Source organism: Sturnus vulgaris, chromosome 22, assembly GCF_052056855.1.
Source record: "Sturnus vulgaris isolate bStuVul1 chromosome 22, bStuVul1.hap1, whole genome shotgun sequence".
NCBI classification, from domain to species: domain Eukaryota; kingdom Metazoa; phylum Chordata; class Aves; order Passeriformes; family Sturnidae; genus Sturnus; species Sturnus vulgaris.
This window is the reverse complement of record NC_142264.1, coordinates 9,406,757-9,412,756: the sequence shown is the minus strand read 5'-3', so window position 1 is coordinate 9,412,756 and position 6,000 is coordinate 9,406,757. Positions and strand designations below refer to the sequence as shown.

Here is a 6,000-nt window from a genome sequence, read left to right as displayed (position 1 = left end):
AAGTGACATCGTGCATTGCCCTGGAGCCCAGGGAGCACGGCTGTACAGCCCGGGCACTCAGGGCTCACAGTGCCCAGCCCTGGAGCACAGGGGACATGGGTGGCAGTGCTGGTAGCTCACAGCCCTGGAATACAGGGGACATGGAAGGACTCTGATGCACAAGGACACACACACGGCTGCCCAGCCCCATCTCTCAGGACACGCTCGGGTGCCCAGCCCTGGAGCAGGGGACATGGAAGGACTGCGATGCACAAGGACACACACACACAGACACACAGACACACACACAGACACACACACACACACAGACACACACTCGGCTGCCCGGCCCCGTCTGCCCGGCCCACTGGCGGGCGCTCCGGCCCCGCCGCGCTCCCGCCCCGCTGTCCCGTTGCCGTGGCGACGCTCCCGGCGGCCCCGGCCCGGCGCGGCCGCTTTAAGAGCGTGGCGCCCGCGGCCGCCCCCGCCCGCCCGCCCGCCGGAAGGGGCCGCGAGCCCGCGCCGCCGCCGCCCGGCCTGCCCCAGGTAAGCGCCGGGGCCGCCCCGCCCCGCCCCGCCCGGCCCGGCTCCCCGCGGGACAAGCGGGGCCGCTGCCTGAACCCCCGCGGGGCTCCCGGTGTGCCCGGGGTATCGCACACCGCTCCCGGGGCTCGGGGAGGGGTCCCGGGGCTGGCCCGGGCTGTGCGCCGCCGCGCTGGGCTCGGTCCCCGCCGAGCCCCCGCAGCTGTGGGAGCGCTGCCCGGGACGTGCCCCGGAGCCCCGCAAAGCAAAGCGAGTGCCGGGGCTTTGTTCGGCCTCTCCGCCCCGCCCGGGGGTTCCTGCCGTGGGGTGCGGGTCCCCCTGCCCCGCTCCGGCCCTTCCCGCCCCTGGGTTTGGTTCCCGGGCCGGTTCCGCGGCCCCGGCAGCGCTGCTGGGCCGGTGCGAGCTGGGACTGAAGCCCCGGAGCGGTGCGGTCCAGTGTGCTCGGCTCGGGTCCCGGGATTTGGTTCTTCCTCGCGACTTTGGGAGCTGGGCACTCGTGCTGCCCCATGGCTCATTTGCCCTTATGAAAAAAAGAGCTTTCCATTTTTCTTTTCCTTAAGGAGACCTCTGTGTGGAAACTTTGCTTTTGAACTTTTATCGTAGCCTTTGTTGGTTTATGCCACTGCTTGTTCGTTGGTGCGTTTCCCCATCCTTTTTTTTTTCTGTTGGATGCACTGTTCCTTTGGCTGCTCTGCCTTCTAAATACTCTTTAATGGAGAGTTAAGGTGGGGAAAAGATAAAATATGAGAATCCGGGACTGTTTTATGTCAACTTCTCTAATTGGAAAGTTGTAAGCCAAAGGGAAAAGAAAAGAAAAAGTGATCAAGTGGTGCTCAGGGCACTTTGCTTTGTTGGAGACGGAGAGGAAAAACTTAAGAGGGAATGACTGAGATTTTGTTTCACTTTATTTCTCTTCTTTTGAGGCTGAAAGATAAACAAGCATTTTGAAATGCTTTGGTTTAAAATGCCGAGCTCTTCATTTTCTCTTCAGCTGACTCCATTAAAAAAAAAAAAATCTTTTTTAAAAAAAAAGTAGAAGCAGTTCTGCAGTTGTGGAGCCAGCAGCAGTGGTGTGTGTGGGCAGAGAGGCCTTGCTGCTCTTCCATCAGCCATTCCTGCCTTGTCTCTGTGGACTATAAAATTAGAAAGGCTCCGATGTCCATTCAGTCTGATGTCTGGGTAATGTGGGCTGTGGAAATCAAGAGGAGCTCTCTGTGAATTAGCTGCTGTGCTGCTCGTGGCTTGCTCAGCCTGTGGGTTCTGGCCTCCAGTGTATAATTAGGAAAGTAATTGTATTTTAAGAAGCCTTAAATCTATTATCCAGGTGTGTGCTTGTCCCTTGGGCAGGTATCAGGTGCTGTGAGCTTTCTTTTGCCGTGAGCAAATGATCTCTATCCTTCTGATGGTCACAGGCTGCAATCTGAAATTTGCAGCATCTTAGAACCACTGAATTTGAAAGGCTCTTTGAAGCTTTTCTAGTCCAATGCTCCTGCAGTGAATAGGAATTTATTCAACTGTCCCAGATTGCTCCAAGCCCTGTCCAACCTGGCCTTGGACAGTTCCAGGGGTGGGGCAGCCACAGCTTCTCTGGGCACCCTGTGCCAGGGCCTCACCACCCTCATTTCAAAACAACTGCTTCCTCATATCTAATCTAAATCTCCTCTCTTTTAGTTTGGAAGCTTTACCCCTTGTCCCACTTAACTTAAAACCTTTAAAACTCCCAAGAGCAAGACCTGAGGCTCCCTGCTTTTCCCCCCCTGGAAATGGCCCAGGTCATCTCCTCCTCCCCCAGAGATGTCTCCTTGGCTTTCCTAGGAGTTTTTGTCTTTCCAGTTCCAGTCAGTGTCCAGGAAGGCTTTTATTTGTCACATCTTTCCTGAATTTGCTTGATGTGCACACTGAGAAGCCTAGCCATGGAGAGCACAGGTCTGTGGTGAGGGATGGAGAGCCAAGAACAACTCCAAGTGGCTGTAATTGAAAACTGTCAGCTTTGCAGCAAAGGAGGATGTTCAAAGCATGTGGCTTAGGGTAGCTCCTCGGATAACACCGAGTGGAGAATTGGATCTTCAGTTGTAAAGAAAGTCAGAATGTCCAAATCCTGGGGAGTTCTGTGGGCTGGAGCCCAAAGGTGAGATGGCAGTAGGGCTCTGGATATCCTTCCTTCAGAGGTGCTGTCCTTCTGCACCCTCTACTGAGCTTTAGGGCTCTGGAAATGCCCTAAAGTGACTCAGAGCAGCTGAAGTATCCAAGTCATGGTGCCTTGGAGAAGTCTCCTTGTTCCAGGTTTCTTGCCCTTCCTTCCCTTCCCCAGGCTGTTTCCTGGGGAGGCTGGGTGCAGTGGGGGTCTGTGCCCTGAAGGGACCTGCAGAAAGTTTTGGGGTGACAGGCCCAAGAGGAGAGCAGTGTGCCCGCCCAGGTGTGAGGTGCATTGGGAAACTCTTGGCTGGGCTTGAGGCAGCACAGGGCAGGTGAGGGCATGGGAGAAGCCTGGGCATCCAGGAGAGACTGGAATTTGGGAGAGAGGCAGTTCTAACAGGAAACAAATGCTCACCATAGCAGTAAACAGCACAGAACAGCTGCTTCTGCCCAGTGTGGGTGAACTTTGGGCAGTTCCTCGATGACCTGTGGGTAAAATTCACTGTTTCATTCCCCAGGATGCTGCCATCCTCCTGGGCTGTTGTATCTGCTGGTGTTTGCCAGACATTGCCTAAACTTCTCTTAAGCTGCAGCTGTTTTTGCAGGTTCCCACTTACTGCACAGTTGTTCTTACTGTGTTTATTTTAGTGGTTATAAACTGATTTTTAAAAGGACTTGGAACTTGAGCTGGAAAGTCTCCTTCTTCTTTCATGATTTGGTTGAGAAGCTACACCAGAGGAGCCAGTAGCTGAGCCCTTCGGTATTATCCCCTTCCCTTTATACTTTGAATTTTCTGAACTGTGCTTTTCCAGGAATTTGGGTGCAGTTGTCCTGTACCTTAATTTTAGTAGAGGACATCAGTTTGGGGGTGGGGCGAGAGGGATGTCTGCTCTTAATCTGATAAAATTAGGAATTTGGCTTGGGAGTAAGAAGCTTGAAGGAGACTTTCCCCCCTCCCATAACGTTTTGTTTAGCCTGAATGTTTGCATTCAGAGCCATGTGTTTCTTGAAGACACAGAAATGATAAAGCTTTTTCAAGGCAGTTATTTCAAATTGCTGTGAAGCTTCACAGAGTCACTTGCTGCTAGAAGGTGCCACCATTGACCAAAAAAAGTTGCATTCCATGACTTTGTGTTCAGGGCGAAGTCCCTCAGCCGGACAGTGGCTTCAACAGCTATGGGCTGAGGTGTTCCTAATCCTTATATAAAGGAACTTTTATAAAGAAGTTACTTTACATGTATAAAGTAGCTTTTGTAAGGATACAAATTGAGGGAGAGCCCGGTGTGATTAACTTGTTCCTCTGCTCTCATAATAAATGTGTGTGTTGCCTTCTGTTTGTTTCAGAACAGTTACTTCTGCAAGTTGAACTAAAAATAGGTGCTGGAAGTGGTGAAAAATCACTTCACTTAGAATAATCCACAGCTGGGAAGAACCAAGGGCTCGGTCCTGCAGATCTCCTTTGTTAGAGACAGGCTAGGCTGGCTTCCCCCCCTCCTCCTGTGTTCACACTGAACATTAAACAGTGATTTCTATGCAAGAATTTTAAGGCAAGTCTTTCAAAGCACTTGAATGACCAGCGAGGGGCAGCTGGGGAAGGGTTGCCTGGGAGATGCTGCTGGGAGCAGCTGAGGCAGGGTGTGACAGCATGGAAGGAAGTGAAGAAGGCAGGATGCTGCTCTGATCTTCCCTCCCTCCCTGCTGAGTGCAAGAGCGGTGGTCCTGCTTCTGGGAGCTCGGGGGATGCAAATGTGACCCAGAGTGTGAGCGCAGGACTCGAGGCTGCTCATTCTGCTCACCACAGTGCCCTGGAGAGCCAAAGTGAGAGTGGGAATCAAATGCTGCATTCTGTCCTACACTGCAGTGCTGCTTCCTCAGGGTTTTCACTGGGGAGTAGAAAGTGCTGCTGCTATCTGGGCATGTTATAGCACAGGGATGATGTAGGAGGCTCCTGCAGCATCTCCAGAAACTCAGGTAAAATTCTGTTACATCACTTTGAGCAATCTCAGGACAAAGCTGGCGTTCCAGGGAGTTTATTGCTTCTTCCTTACTCCTCTGCAGAGCTCCCACTGTACTGGTTATTCCTGTCTTCTGGTGCATGTCGTGGGTCCCTGTGAGAATTGTGAGGAAATGCTGAAATACACATCCAGAAACTGAGAGAATATTCTGGTTTACACATTGAGATGATCACTGTTGCATGTTTAATGAATCGATTTCCTGGATGCTGCTCAGCTTGCAGCCCTGAGTTCGTCCTTGCACTCTTTCAGTGCCTGCTTGAGATGAGTTTTGCTTAAAAATGTGAGCGTTTTCAGGCTGTGGAGAATGCAAATGGGATGCTGCAGTTAGGTGTTGGCAAACTGTCCTGTCTGGAGTTGTGTGGGAGGAGAAATGGTTTCTTGGTTGTGTGACCCCAATGGGGAGAAGAGCAGCTGGAGCTTAACAAAGTGGTTAAAATTATATAGGCCCCCAAATCCTCCAGAGACTTCTCTCCTTTCCTAGAAGCTTCCTTTAACAAGCTGATTTCTCAGGCTGATTGCTTGCAGATGAGATCATGCAGTGTGTTTTGCAGGGAAAGAATCTGAACTTCGACTGGTGAGCCAGAAAGTTTTAACACGCGAGTCACATGCCCGGTGTCCTCATGGCACACACGGAAGCCCAGAGCTGTGACAGGCTGGGCTCAGGGTGGCTCTGAGCTCCAGCAGGACCTTTCTGAGCACACACAACACCCAGGGATGCTCTCAAGTGCTGGGGCCTGCTGCTTGGACAGCAACAAGAGATGATGGCAAGGAAGTATTTCATCTTTCCTGAGCTCTGTTTCTCTCTTTAGTGTGTGTGGGGTTGGGATAAACCCAAGTGAGGGAAGGCTCTCATCTGCCTTAATTCCACAGACGTTTTGCTGCTGGCTTCAGCAAAGGAATTTATGTAGAATTGATGGTGTTTTTTCTGTTAATGCATGAGAACATTCTGAACAGGGAAGGCTTGATGGTAATGTTCTGCTGCAGAGGATCCCAGCAGTCTCTGGTCTCACACTCAGAACGGATGCTGGTTTCCATTTCTCTTGATGGCAACTGGGTTACTCTTCCAAAATAATCACAGCCATTGTTTGAGAGTGTTGAAAATTAAGCAAAGCTGTTCTGAGGTGATGTTGGGTGGTGTTCTCAGCATTGGGAACTTTTGTTGCCAGTAGCTTTAGAGTACAACCTGTTCTCACAGGCAAGGTAGGAAGGCACCTTTCTGATGCCAGATCCTCTTTGTGCCTAAAATCACTTCTTGCCAATCACGAAGGCATTAGTTGTGCAAAAATGGATTGGGGGTGGGTGGGGTTTTTATTGGCTGTGGAAATAG

At 51.5% G+C, this 6,000-nt stretch overlaps 1 protein-coding gene across 3 annotated transcripts in view; it reads left to right on the top strand.

The window, feature by feature from the left end:
• Positions 1-478: 478 nt before the first annotated feature.
• The window catches only part of LOC106855947 (discoidin domain-containing receptor 2-like), a 55,695-nt gene continuing 50,173 nt past the window's right edge, over positions 479-6,000 (top strand). For 2 of the 3 annotated variants that reach the window (XM_088177266.1, XM_088177269.1), the window contains exon 1: positions 479-525. The gene's annotated coding sequence lies outside the window, so the exon portion shown is untranslated. Of the gene's footprint in view, positions 526-4,610; positions 4,630-6,000 lie in introns of those variants that run through there. The other variant, XM_088177268.1, reaches the window with a different exon arrangement.